The sequence below is a fragment of the Aethalodelphis obliquidens genome, unplaced genomic scaffold (assembly GCF_003676395.1).
Source record: "Aethalodelphis obliquidens isolate GAN/ISIS:26980383/991018 unplaced genomic scaffold, ASM367639v1 scaffold11, whole genome shotgun sequence".
Classification (NCBI taxonomy): Eukaryota; Metazoa; Chordata; class Mammalia; order Artiodactyla; family Delphinidae; genus Aethalodelphis; species Aethalodelphis obliquidens.
In genome coordinates this window covers 15,498,261-15,512,112 of record NW_020837955.1, presented here as the reverse complement: position 1 = coordinate 15,512,112, position 13,852 = coordinate 15,498,261, and the positions used below count along the sequence as shown (strand labels likewise).

At 45.4% G+C, this 13,852-nt stretch overlaps 1 long non-coding RNA gene across 1 annotated transcript in view; it reads left to right on the top strand.

The window, feature by feature from the left end:
- Positions 1-1,122: 1,122 nt before the first annotated feature.
- LOC113623260 (uncharacterized) overlaps positions 1,123-13,852 on the top strand; it is a 19,097-nt gene continuing 6,367 nt past the window's right edge. The window contains exon 1 of the long non-coding RNA XR_003433860.1: positions 1,123-2,571. This is a non-coding gene — a long non-coding RNA (uncharacterized LOC113623260). The remainder of the gene's footprint in view (positions 2,572-13,852) is intronic.

The following is a 13,852-nucleotide window of genomic DNA, read 5'->3' as shown; positions in this document are numbered from 1 at the left end:
CCCCCCCCCCCCCCCCCCCCCCCCGCCGCATGTACAAGAACAGTGTCTGGTCATTGGCAACAGTGGCTTGACCACTTGCTCTCCTGTCCCAGCGTGCTGTCGGGGGGCGTAGCGTGATAGCCCTGGGTCAGGCTTTGGATCTTGCCCTTTGTATCTTTGAACATCTTTATTGGAGTATAATTGCTTTACAGTGGTGTGTTAGTTTCTGCTGTATAACAAAGTGAATCAGCTACACCTATATATATATCCCCATATCCCCTCCCTCTTGCGTCTCCCTCCCCGCCTCCCTATCCCACCCCTCTAGGTGGTCACAAAGCACCGAGCTGATCTCCCTGTGCTATGCGGCTGCTTCCCACTGGCTATCGGTTTTACATTTGGTAGTGTATATATGTCCATGCCACTCTCTCACTTCATCCCAGCTTATGATTCCCCCTCCTGGTGTCCTCAATTCCATTCTCTACATCTGTGTCTTTATTCCTGTCCTGCCTCTAGGTTCTTCAGAACCATTTTTTTGTTTTGTTTTTAGATTCCATATATATGTGTTAGCATATGGTATTTGCTTTTCTCTTTCTGACTTACTTCACTTTGTATGACAGACTCTGGGTTCATCCACCTCACTACAGATAACTCAATTTCGTTTCTTTTTATGGCTGAGTAATATTCCATTGTATATATGTGCCACAGCTTCTTTATGCCCTTTGGATCTTGACCCACCTGTGTCAGGAGGTCTCCCTGACTTCACAGTCCCAGTTAGAAGGTGATGTTTGTAGCACCAGAAGGGGCAGCGAATGCTCTGGGGCTGGTCTGTGGAGCTGTGGTTGAGCACCAGGAACTCGGACTAAAAAGGGGGAGGCAGGACATCCCTGGTGGCGCAGTGGTTAAGAATCCGCCTGCCAGTGCAGGGGACACGGGTTCGAGCCCTGGTCTGGGAAGCTCCCACATGCCCGTGCGCCACAACTACTGAGCCTGGGCTCTAGAGCCTGCAAGCACAATTACTGAGCCCATGCACCACAACTACTGAAGCCCGCGTGCCTAGAGCCCGTGCTCCGCAGCAAGAGAAGCCACCGCAGTGAGAAGCCCGTGCACCGCAACAAAGAGTAGCCCCTGCTCACCGCAACTAGAGAAAGCCTGCGTGCAGCAGCGAAAACCCAACGCAGCCAAAAATAAAATTTTTTTTAAATAAAAATAAAAAGGGGAGACAGCCGGCTGAGAGCTGCAGCACTGGCTGCCCCAGGGCACAAGTTCCTCCCAGCAGCTTTGTTCACTGATTCAACGGACTGTTTACTGAGCCCCTCTGTGTGTCAAGTGCAGCCTGATCACCCAACTTCCTGATCTTCACATTCTCTTTTTTCCCAGACAAGTTGTGGTACAAAGAGCAATGTGATTCCTACTGTCCAGCTTTTGTTGGTCTGGAGCAGAGAAGGGATTGGTGCAGAGCTCCCATTGCTCCTAAGGTCATTTGTCCCATCAGCCCAGGGAACCCCTTGTGTGTGCTTTCCCAGCAGGAATCAAGAAGCAAAGAACCGCACCCCCAGGTATGCTTGTCCCCGGCACTGGATTGATAATTTTTATTATCTCAAAATCTCCCCATTTGAAATGGCTCTCAGGAGGCCCTGTGCACCATTCCACTCATCCTCTAAGGGGACACAAGTCAACTTGATCAGTTGCCCCCAAATTAGGGCATTTTCTCCTGCTGATTTTGGGCTAGGAAGCTGAGAGGAACCACACTCCGCCCAGAGGTGGCGCTGTTGACATGCCTTGTTCACAGAAAGTCTGAAATTTGAGAGCAAGCAAGAAAAGTCAAAAAAAAAAAAAGTCAAAAGAGGTGGCTATTAGACTTGCAAAGGTGGTGCAACCATGACCCCCTGTCGTTACACTTCTGGACACAAGGTAGGTCAAGTTAAGCTAGCCCAGCCCTTTCCTGTTCCTTTTCTCAGGAAATGTAAGCACATGCAGTAGGAAGCTTCATGTAAAATAAGTATGGGTGGGAGCCAACTGCCCAGGATCGATGTCTTAAAATTTTGAAGCAACTTGCTTATTATGGCGTATTTTCCGAGGAGCTTTGTTTCTTTCAAAGGTGGGAGGGGGCGGGTGACCTAGAAAGGTTTGTGTTAGTGATGTGTTGAACTCCATATCCTTTGGGAAGTAGGTTTCAAATGCAAATTATCTTGATGCAAAGGCAAGAATTAATCTGCTCCAGAAACTTGCAGGTGCTTGAAACATCTGTTAGGAACGTCAGTGCCGCTTTTGTTTCTACAGTGGGATGGAGGGGAATTGGGCGTATTCATCAGCGCGAGACTCATTTGATTTCAGGGCAACTAGAATGGTGGAGAGCCTCCAACAAGATCCAGATTTACTACTTTAATTTCGTTATGCTTTTGACAGTGTCAGAATCTGAGACTTCAGGCTTTCTTTTCTGGGGTCCATCCTCAGAAATGGAAGACAAAGCGTACCCGCCCTGGCTGCACCAAAACAGCAACCCTTGTGCTGGCCGAGGATTTGGCATCATGCTGGGGATTTGCAAAGGCAATCTGCTCGTGTCCCCCATCATCATGACACTTCTGGACACAGGTGGGTCAGGTTAAGCCAACCCTCCCCCTTCTTGGGAAATGTTGCTTCTCAAGATGGTGTCAGCAGGCCTGATGGTGACTGTCCCCACAGTTCATTCCTGGCATTGGCTGTCTTATTAGGTCTTTGGCTCATTTGCAAGCCTGCCTCAGTCCACATGTTTGATCCTGTGTTTTCTCTGTTGTTTGCAACAAGTGGGAAAATTACTTAAGACGTTTAAGTAGTCTCTGTTTTCATTCATCTTGGTTGCATACATTTCTTCAAAAGGTAACTTAGAAAATTAGAATGTATTCTGTATTTTACTTAAAATTAATGAAGATTTGGGAATTCCCTGGCGGTCCAGTGGTTAGGATTCCACGCTTTCACTGCTGAGGGCCTGCGTTCAATCCATGGTCGTGGAACTGAGATACCACAAGCCGCGCAGCATGGCCAAAAACATAAATAAATAAAAATAAAGTTTCACAGAACGTTTGAAAAGAAAACAGAAAAGTGAAAAATGGGCTAGAATCCTTCCACCAAATTCTCACTGTTAATCCTATATATTTCATCCCTGTTTCCTTTTTCTATACACAGGGCTTTTTTGGATAAAAAATAGAGTTTTAAATTACAAGATTATATTCTAAATTTGCACTTGGCTATCACAAAATTTTTAACCTACTGATGTATAAACACTTCATAAACATGTTTTCAATGTCCTGGCTTAAACAGCTGCCCAGTAGATGTAGCTCAGTTTACTTAGAAAGGATCTTTGAGTCCATAAGTATGTTGCTCCTTGATGTATGCAGGAGTTTAATGCCATCACTAGATGCTGGATCATATGCAAAGCAACATTTAGAAAATGACATGATGACAGCTCTTTGTTCTGTTTTTTGGTGTACATTATTACGATTGGGTAGATGACTGTACTCCAGAAAAGCACCCTGATTTGGGGCAGTGTAAGCTGGCTCGCCATTTCCTGAAATTGCGCTTAATGTCACTGCTGCCATTAGAAATATTTACCAGGCTCCCAATGAAGGGGGCCTAGTTTCGACCCCTGGTTGGGGAACTAGATCCTCCATGCCGCCACTGAGACCCGGCACAACCAAAATAAATAAATATGTTTTAAAAAGAAAGAAACATAAAGAAATATATTTACCAGGTTGTTAGAGGCTGGCTGAGTCATCCAGGCCCAGGGTTGCAGTGCAGGAAGGTTTTCTCCCATTTGGGGCTGTGGTCAGTAGTCTGTAAGTATTGATTAAGAAAGTAGGTGAAGGTGTGGTGGCCTGCATGTGCAGGCTGCATGCACATCCCCGGGTGAGGTCTGGATATCAGCTTTGCAAACCTAAAATCAGAGTCGATCGTGTTCCGAGAAGAAAAAATAGTCTCACAAGAGGCCTAGTCAAATTTGCCATTTATTAATTTGTAATGAGAAATATAAGTGCTACAGGGCCAGAGACTTGGTGTCATGGTGACTGCTCCATTCATGCGGTCCCCTGCAAAGGGAGTCAAAATCAGAGGCTTTAGTGAGCATGAACCTGGGCAAAGGGAATCACATGAGTGATATGTTAGTAATGTCATTGTGGTAGGATGGCTGTCCTTGGTGTATGGGATATATCTTGCCCACTGGGTCCCTCTCTGTTCTGGTTACTGTTGCAGAACAGGCCTAAGGTCTGTGGTACCTTCTGGGTTCTTTGGAGCCACTTACCTGCTGTCCAGAAGCTTTTCTGAGATTCCATTTGGCTCCTGCTTTCTTCACATGCAGGCATGCCTGGATCGCATTTCCAAGCCCAAGCAGGGAGGTGTCCTGTTCCCTCTGGGGCCTTGTGCAGATAACTTATCCTGTCCATCATGTGTGGACCTGAAGGGTTTGACTTCTAGAGGGCAGCTTGATTTCCAGATTCCAGGGATGTCACCCTGTAGGTCCATAGGTACCAATTACAGAGCTGATACAAGTTTAGGCCAGAATTTCAGAGAGGACCTGAGGCGCCGCTGACAGGCAGATGGATTTGTGAACCATGCCAGGAATAGTCCATACAGTCCTTATGGCTCCTCTGTAGGTCTTGCAAGATCTTGAAAAGTCTTGCTTTGCACCAGAATGGTTGCTATGCCATAGATCTTGGACTTGAGTCAACTGAGCCTGAATAACAGCCAATAACCCCGGGACCAGCCCTCCGTTGTAAGTATGCTCAAAAAAATGACGAGGCACAGTGTTACCCGAGCAGATTTTACACTTTACACGGTCGCCTGTATGCCTGTATTGATTGGATCGTTGTGTGATAATACTTATTGAAAAATGCCTTCCTTAATCATTCCGGCAGCTAGTTCAACTCCTTCCGAGTAGGTGCGTACACCTCCAAAACAAGTAGTAATCAGCGAGCAAAGCTGACATCTAGTATTTGTTTTGAAGAAAGCCCCTCCCTCTCCACTGGAGGGTCATTAGAGGGAATCACATGGATCCCCTCCCTTGGGACTTCACACAGGGACATAGTCACACCTGATCCACAGTTGCCAGTTTCAAATCTCCTGTGCAGGTACAGAGGACAGTTACAAGCCTCCTCACGTTAAGGTGATTACCGTCGTGATTCCCACTTTACAGCTGAGACCCCAAAGGCAACATTAAGCAGGTGGCATTAGGGAGCACCCAGGCCTCCAGAGTTCAAGCCCACACTGCCCGAAACAGAAGTAGCTTAGCCCCGGGTGAGCACGGTGTTGCAAAGAGGCTTGGCTGTGAGTTTCAAAACACTGCGTGCGATTGGGACACCAGAGTCTGTTCTTCCCATAAGTCATCTTGCAGGCTCTTCACCCCCAAAGCCCTGCAACTCAGACTAAAACTAATTGCAGAGGAAGTTTCTTTGTACTTGGTGAGGGGAGGGTGGAGCTGTACCAGGACTGAGGGCTGGGAGGGCCGGGAGGGGTGGGGTGGGGTGGGGTGGGGTGGGGCAGCGCTGCTTGCTGGGTATTCATTCCTCTTCCTTGTACCCTTTCAAGGAGGGGTGGAGTCAGCCTGCAAGTCTTTTCTTTCTTCCTTTCCATCATTTTCTTCATATACCTGCACTGTGCATTTACTCTGAACAAAGGACTTCCTTCCTTCCTTCTACAAAAACATTTTGGGAAGCGTGGGAGATACAGTAGTACGCAAAGCAGACAGGAACTTTGCCTTCACAAAGTTTATGAGGAGGGGACAGACAAAATAAATATAAAGCACACGGGGACTTCCCTGGTGGCGCAGTGGTTAAGAATCTGCCTGCCAATGCAGGAGACACGGGTTCGAGCCCTGGTCCGGGAAGATCCCACATGCCAGGGAGCAACTAAGCCTGTGCGCCACAACTACTGAGCCTGCGCACTAGAGCCTGAGAGCCACAACTACTGAGCCCACGTGCCGCAACTACTAAAGCCTGCGCACCTAGAGCATGTGCTCTGCAACAAGAGAAGCCACCGCAATAAGCAGCCCACGCACTGCAACAAAACGTAGGCCCTGCTCCCTGCAACTAGAGAAAGCCCGCGCACAGCGACAAAGACCCAACGCAGCCAAAAATAAAATAAATTTTTTTAAAAAAAGAGGAAATGAGCAGACCTGCTGGGAAGTTGCTGTTAACAATCCAGACAAGAGGGGACGGTGCATTACGCTGGGGTGGGGAGTGGTGGCGTCAGTGGTGGAGATGGTGAGAAATGGCTCTAAGTGGTATGAAAACTGCCACATGAAGTTCAGTGCTGTTCGTGGAGGGATCTTCAGCCACAGTAGAGGGAAGCTGGGCCCCTTGTTTTCTGGACCATGAGGCCTGGACATATTTCATCCATTCCATCATTCAATCCTTTTTTATCATTGCTCCCTATATGTCTGGCACTGTCCTAGGCACTAGGGATACATCAAAGAACAAAACAAAGAGAACTCCTAGCCTCAGTGAGGTAACCCAAAAAATAAATATGGAATTGAAGTATGTTAGCTGGCGATAAGTGTTACAGAGAATTATAAAGCAGAAAAGGGGACAGGGAGTATTGGAAGGGAAGGAGGGGTGATTTCAACTTTAAATTGGGCAATTAACTTTAAATTGATTAAGGACTTGAATAATTGAGGCTTTAGCTAACTCCTCTAGATGGAGGAAGTAGCAAGAGCAAAGGCCCTGAGGTAGGCATGTGCTCGGGTTATTCAAAGAAAAGTGGTTGGAGTTGAGAGTAAGGGAGATGAGCTGGCGTAGTGTCTTATATGCCACTGTAAGGACTTTGACATTTTCCTTGCAGTGGAAAGGGGAGCCATTGGAAGACGGTGAACATAGGGGTCACATGATCTGGAGTGGCCATCAACTGAGATGGGAAAGACTACAGATGAAGCATTTGGGAACTGGAGAGTCAGGAGTTCAGTTTTAGACAATTGAGTTTGAGATGGCTATTAGACGTCCAAATGGAGATGGAGCTGCTAGAGCAGCTAGATATATGAATCTGGAACTCAGAGGAGAGCTCCCAGGGTAAGTGTATTCATTTGGGAACATGTGTGTGTCTGTCTGTTTTCAAGCAAATAAACTGGATATCAACAAGTGGGTGAGTATAGATAGAGAAAACACATCTAAGGCTAAGCTTGGAACACTCCAACATTAAGGGCAGATAAGAACAGCCAGTGAGGTAGAAAAAAACAAGACAAAACAAAATAAAACACAAAACAGGAGAACATGGTATCCTAAGTGAAGATAACATTTCAAGGAAAAAGAGGTTATTAGCTGCATCAAATCTGCTGAAAGTTCAAGTAAGGTGAGGATTATTGGATTTAGTAATACGAAGGTCATTGGTGAGGAGTTCTGTAGCAATTCAGTCCAAAATTCTCTGACGTTCAACTAAAAAAAGTAGGATGCTGTGTATAAGATAAATGAGCTACAAGGACATATTGTACAGCACAGGGAATATGGTCAGTTTTATAATAACTTTAAATGGAGTATAATCTATAAAAATTTTGAATTGCAAAAAAAATTCTGAATAGCTTTATAACTATTTAAAAAGTTGGAACTCCACAAAGAAAACTCCTGGTCCAGATGGCTTCACCAGCAAATATTTAAAAATAAAACTACATCAATCTTGCACAAATTCCTTCATACGGTAGATAAAAGGGAACGTTCCAACCCTTTTTTTTTTTTTTTTTTTTTTGCCGTACGCGGGCCTCTCACTATTGTGGCCTCTCCCGTTGCGGAGCACAGGCTCCGGACGCGCAGGCTCAGCGGCCATGGCTCATGGGCCCAGCCGCTCCGCGGCATGTGGGATCCTCCCAGACCGGGCACGAACACGTGTCCTCTGCATCAGCAGGCGGACTCTCAACCACTGCGCCACCAGGGAAGCCCCCAACCCATTTTATGAGACTAGCATGACCCTGACTTCAAACTCTGTCAAGAACATTATAGGCATACCTTGGAGATATTTCAGGTTTGGTTCCAGACCACCACAATAAAGCAAATACTACTACAATAAAGGGAGTAACACAGGGGAATTCCCTGGCTGTCCAGCGGTTAGGACTCCACGCTTTCACTGCCAAGAGCCAGGGTTCAATCTCTGGTCGGGGAGCTGAGATCCCACAAGCTATGCGGTGGGGTCAGAGAAAAAGGGGAGTGGGGGGAAGTAACATGAAATTTTTGGTTTCCCAGTGCATAAAAGTTATGTTTATGCTATGTTGTAGTCTAAGGGTGCAATATCATTATGTCTGAAAAAAACAACGTATATACCTTAATTTAAAAGTACTTTATTGGGGCATCCCTGGGGGCGCAGTGGTTAAGAATCCACTTGCCAATGCAGGGGACATGGGTTCGAGCCCTGGTCCGGGAAGACCCCACATGCCGAGGAGCAGCTAAGCCCGTGTGCCACAGCTACTGAGCCTGTGCTCTAGTGCCTGTGAGCCACAACTACTGAACCTGCACTCCTAAAGCCGGTGCTCCACAAGAGAAGCCACCGCAATGAGAAGCCCGCACACCGCAGCGAAGAGTAGCAACCCCCCCCCCCCCCCGCTGCAACTAAAGAAAGCCCATGCGCAGCAACGAAGACCTAAATAAGTAAATTTATTTTTAAAAAGTACTTTATGGCTAAAAATAAAGGAAGTAGGATGAAACATTTAAAAAGACAAAACTTTTTTTTTGAATTTTATTTTTATATACAGCAGGTTCTTATTAGTTATCCATTTTATACATATTAGTGTATATATGTCAATCCCAATCTCCCAATTCATCACACCATCACTTTCCCACTTTGGTGTAAAAAGACATAACTTTTAAAAAGTAACAAAAAGCTAACAGTATAGTGAGGAATTACCTGACCAAGCCTCAGGAGTAGATAGGACTCAGAGAGCCCAGCAAAAGGGAAACTTTTGTTTGGGTGGATGCGTGGTGGTGCAAATTACAAAGAGTCTGTTTTGAGGCTGAAATGCACTTTTAGGGGCCTCATGAGGTTAAGGAGACAAAAGTTTGAGTTTAGGAATCACCAAGAGTGGAGACCCAAATAAATTATACACACACCTTAAGCTGGGACCCTAACGGACTACAAACTGGGACTAAGGATAAATCTAAGGTATGTCACATACACTTGCAAATTACCATCAAGTTGTCTGGGTGGCCCAGGGAATCTTGAGGCTAGGATTTGGAGTAAGGTGTTTCCAGACTCCTAGGGTTCCCAGGAATTTGATAGAAACAAACAAAAATCCAATGTGGAGGATGACATCATCCTAGCTCCCAAATTATTTGTATAAATAATTTTTCAAATACAATGTCCAGTATTCAATCAATGATAACCTTGCATACTAGGAGACAAGGTATGAGTAAGAAAAAGAAACAATAGCAAGAACAGACCACAGGCAATCTGTTTATACCTCTATGACTTCACTCATCACACTGTGTTGTTGTGGTCTCTTTCTCAATGTGGAGATTTCTTGGTTGCTTCCCCAGCATTCATTCCATTCTTTTCCCTTCCGTACATTCTTGATTTCAGTTCTGGTAAAAATGTGATACTGGAGAAGTCGACTCTATCACCAGCTGTGGGAGTAGGGCATGTGAACTATCGATGGAGTCTCTCCTCCTGTCCACAAGATTGACCCAGGGGTGAGCATGTGAACTAAGTCAGTCCAATGCATGAATCCCAGACCTTCTGGGAAAGATTCTGATACCCAGACTCTCTACTCTTGGATGAAGAAGCATGTCCCTCTAAGAGTTGCTGGCTGCAACACTGAGAGTAGCTAGCTACAGGATGAAACCAACGCCATGGAAGAGCAAACTGGAAAGAAATCAGGCCTTTAGTGACATTTTTAAGCTGCTAGATCAAGGTTCATCTGAAGTTAGACCTGCTTCTAGAGCAGCACTGACCAATAGAAATATAATGCAAGTCACCTATGAAAATTTTCTAGTAGCCACGTTTAAAAAGAAAAAAGGTGAAATTAATTTTAGTAATATATTTTATTTAACCTAATATATCCAAATATTATCATTTAACATGTAATAATGTAAACAATTATTAATGAATAGCTTACATTCTGTTATTGATGCTAAGTCTATGAAATCCAGTGTGTTTTTTGTTTTTTTGGGGTTTTTTTGGCTGCGTTGGGTCTTCGTTGCTGCGTGCAGGCTTTCTCTAATCGTGGCGAGCAGGGGCTGCTCTTCGCTGCAGTGCACAGGCTTCTCATTGTGGTGGCTTCTCTTGTTGCAGAGCATGGGCTCTAGGTGCACAGGCTTCAGTAGTTGTGGCACGTGGGCTCAGTAGTTGTGGCATGAGGGCTCTAGAGCGCAGGCTCAGTAGTTGTGGCACACAGGCTTAGTTGCTCTGCAGCATGTGGGACCTTCCTGGACCAGGGCTCGAACCCGTGTCCCCTGAATTGGCAGGCGGATTCTTAACCACTGTGCCACCAGGGAAGCCCATCCAGAGTGTATTTTACACTAAATAGCACATCTCAATTCAGACTAGCTACATTTCAAGTGCTGAATAGCCCTGTGTGGCTGGGAACCACAGCTCTAGAGTTTTCCTTTATTGACAATAAATTTCCTTAAAGCAACGTTTAACTGCTTTGTTGATATATAATTTATATACCATAAAATTCACCCACTGTAAATGTACAGTTCTATGATTTTTTTTTTTTTTCAGTACGCGGGCCTCTCACTGTTGTGGCCTCTCCCATTGCGGAGCACAGGCTCTGGACGCGCAGGCTCAGCGGCCATGGCTCATGGGCCTAGCTGCTCCGCGGCATGTGGGATCTTCCCGGACCGGGGCACGAACCCGTGTCCTCTGCATCGGCAGGCGGACTCTCAACCACTGTGCCACCAGGGAAGCCCCAGTTCTATGATTTTTAATATAATTTATCACCAACCTCCAGTTTTAGAACATTGCCATCACCCCCAACACTTCCCTTGTGCCCCTTTGTTGTTACTCTCTGCTCCCATCCACAGCCCCGGGCTGGTCTGCTTTCTGTCTCTGTAAGTTTGCCTCTTCTGGATATTTCACATAAATGGAATCAAGTCATATGTAGTGTTTTGCATCTGGCTTAACATAGTTCTTCTTTGACTTAACATAGTGTTTTTGAGGTTCCTCCATGTTTTAGCATGATTCAATAGTTCATTTCTTTTTATTGCTGAATAGTATTCCAGTGTATGGGTATACACACATTGTGTTTATCCATTCACCAGTTGATAGCCATTTGGATTGTTTCCACCTTTGGGTTATTATGACTAACGCTTCTAGGAACATTCAGGCCCAAGCCTTTTTATGGACTTGTTTCCATGTCTCTTGATAGAGTCTTAGGATTGGAATTCCTGGGTCATATGCTAAGTTTATGTTTAACCTCATAAGAAACTGCCAGACTGTTTCCTTTCTTTCTTTCCTTCCTTCTTTCCTTCCTTCTTTCTTTCCTTCCTTCTTTCCTTCTTTCTTTCCTTCCTTCTTTCTTTCCTTCTTTCCTTCTTTCTTTACTTCTTTCTTTCTCTCTTCCTTTCTTCCTTTCTTTTCTTTCTTTCTTCACCCTGCAGCTTGTTAGATCTTAGTTCCCAGACCAGGGATTGAACCTGGGCCCTCAGCACTGAAAGCATGGTGTCCTAACCACTGGACCGCCAGGGAATTCCCCAAAGTCACCTTTTTTTTTTTTTTTTTGCGGTACGAGGACCTCTCACTGTTGCAGCCTCTCCCATTGTTGAGCACAGGCTCCGGACGTGCAGGCTCAGGGGCCCAGCCGCTCCGCGGCATGTGGGATCTTGCCAGACCGGGGCACGAACCCGTGTCCCCTGCATCAGCAGGCAGACTCTCAACCACTGCGCCACCAGGGAAGCCCCAAAGTCACCTTTTTAAAGCACACAATTCAGTGTTTTACAACTGTCACCACTAATTCCAGAACATTTCCACCACCCCAAAAAGAAAACCTATACCCATTAAGCAGTCATTCCTCATGCCCTGCTTCCCTTCCCCCAACCCCTGGAAATCTACTTCCTGTCTCTATGGATTTGCCTATTCTGGACATTTTATATAAATGGCATTATATAACACGTGGCTTTTTGTGTCTGGCTTCTTCCATTGAGCACAATGCTCTCAAGTTTTATCCATGTTGCAGCATGTATCAGTACTTCGTTCCTTTTTAAGGCTAAATAACATTCCATGTATGGATATACCATATTTTGTTTATTCATTCATCAGTTGATGGACATTTGGGTTGTTTCTATTTTTTGGCTGCTATGAATAATGTTGCTATGAATATTTTTGTGCAAGTGTTTGTATGGATATGTGCTTTCAGTTCTCTCGGTTATATGCCCAGGAGTGGAATTGCTGGGTCATATGCTAAGGCCATGTTTAACTTTTTGAGGAACTGCCAAACTGTTGCAGTATTTCACATTCCCATCAGCAATGTATAAGGGCTCCAGTTTCTCCACATCTTTGCCAACACTTGTTATTGTCTGTCTTTTTTTTTTCCTTTTTCCAGGCAACTGGCGCTTCTTCTTTCATTGTGATAAATTATACATAGCACAAAATTTACCATTTTAGCCATTTTAAGTGTACAGTTCAGTAGCATTAAGTACATTCACATTGTTGTGCAACCATCACCACAATCCATCTCCAGAACGTTTTCATCATCCCAAACTGAAATTCCATACCCATTAAACAACTCCCATTCCTCCGCTCCCCCAGCCCCTTTTTGTCTTACTTTTTGTCCCTATGAATTTGACTACTTTAGGTACTTCATGTAAGTGGAATCATGCAATATTTATTCTTTTGTGACTGGTTTATTTCACTTAGCATACTGTCCTCAAGGTTCATCCATGTTGTCATATGTGTCAGATTTCCCTTCCTTCTTTTTTTTTTTTTTTTACTTTATTTTTTACATTTGGCTGCATTGGGTCTTCCTTGCTGTGCACGGGTTTTTTTCTCTAGTTGCCGCAAGAGGGGGGCTACTCTTCATTGCGGTGTGCGGGCTTCTCATTGTGGTGGCTTCTCTTGTTGCGGAGCACAGGCTCTAGGCACGCGGGCTTAGCAGTTGTGGCTCTCGAGCTTTAGAGCACAGGCTCAGTAGTTGTGGTGCACGGGCTTAGTTGCTCCGCGGCATGTGGGATCTTCCCAGACCAGGGCTCGAACCCGTGTCCCCTGCATTGGCAGGCGGATTCTTAACCACTGCGCCACCAGGGAAGCCCTTCCCTTCCTTTTTATGGAGGAATGATAATCCATTGTATGACTATATCACACTTGTTTATCCATTCATAAATCTGGATGGACATTTGGGTTGTTTCTATCTTTGGCTATTGAGAATAATGCTGCTATGAATGTGGTGCTTTCAGTTCTTTCAATTTGGGTTATATACCCAGAAGTGGGATTGCTGGATCATATAGTATTTCTGTTTAACTTTATGAGGCTTAGAGCCACTTCTAAAGGACAGGGGCCACTAATTAAGGACCCTTGGCCCCCAAAGTTCCTACCTTACATTTGGTTGGGCTGTTTACCTTTTAGAGGATTTTCCCTTTGTGTGTAGAAACCACTAAGCAACCATGCTTTGAAATGATTTTATTTACAATGTACTCTCATTTTTCAGAAAAGAGAATAGCAAAGTCCCCTTTGAGGATCCAGGTTTGGAAGAAAGCACAAAACACAGCAGCAGCAGCTCAGGGGGGTTACTCATTGATGTATTCAGCTGCCTTTGCTCTTGCTCCGCAGCCAGCCTTCTTTTCCTGGCTGAAGGCTGCACGGGATGGGGCAGGCTCGGAGCTCTCATTAAAGACTGGCTGAGGGCTTGCCTGGTGGCGCAGTGGTTGAGAGTCCGCCTGCCGATGCAGGGGACACGGGTTCGTGCCCTGGTCTGGGAAGATCCCACATGCCGCGG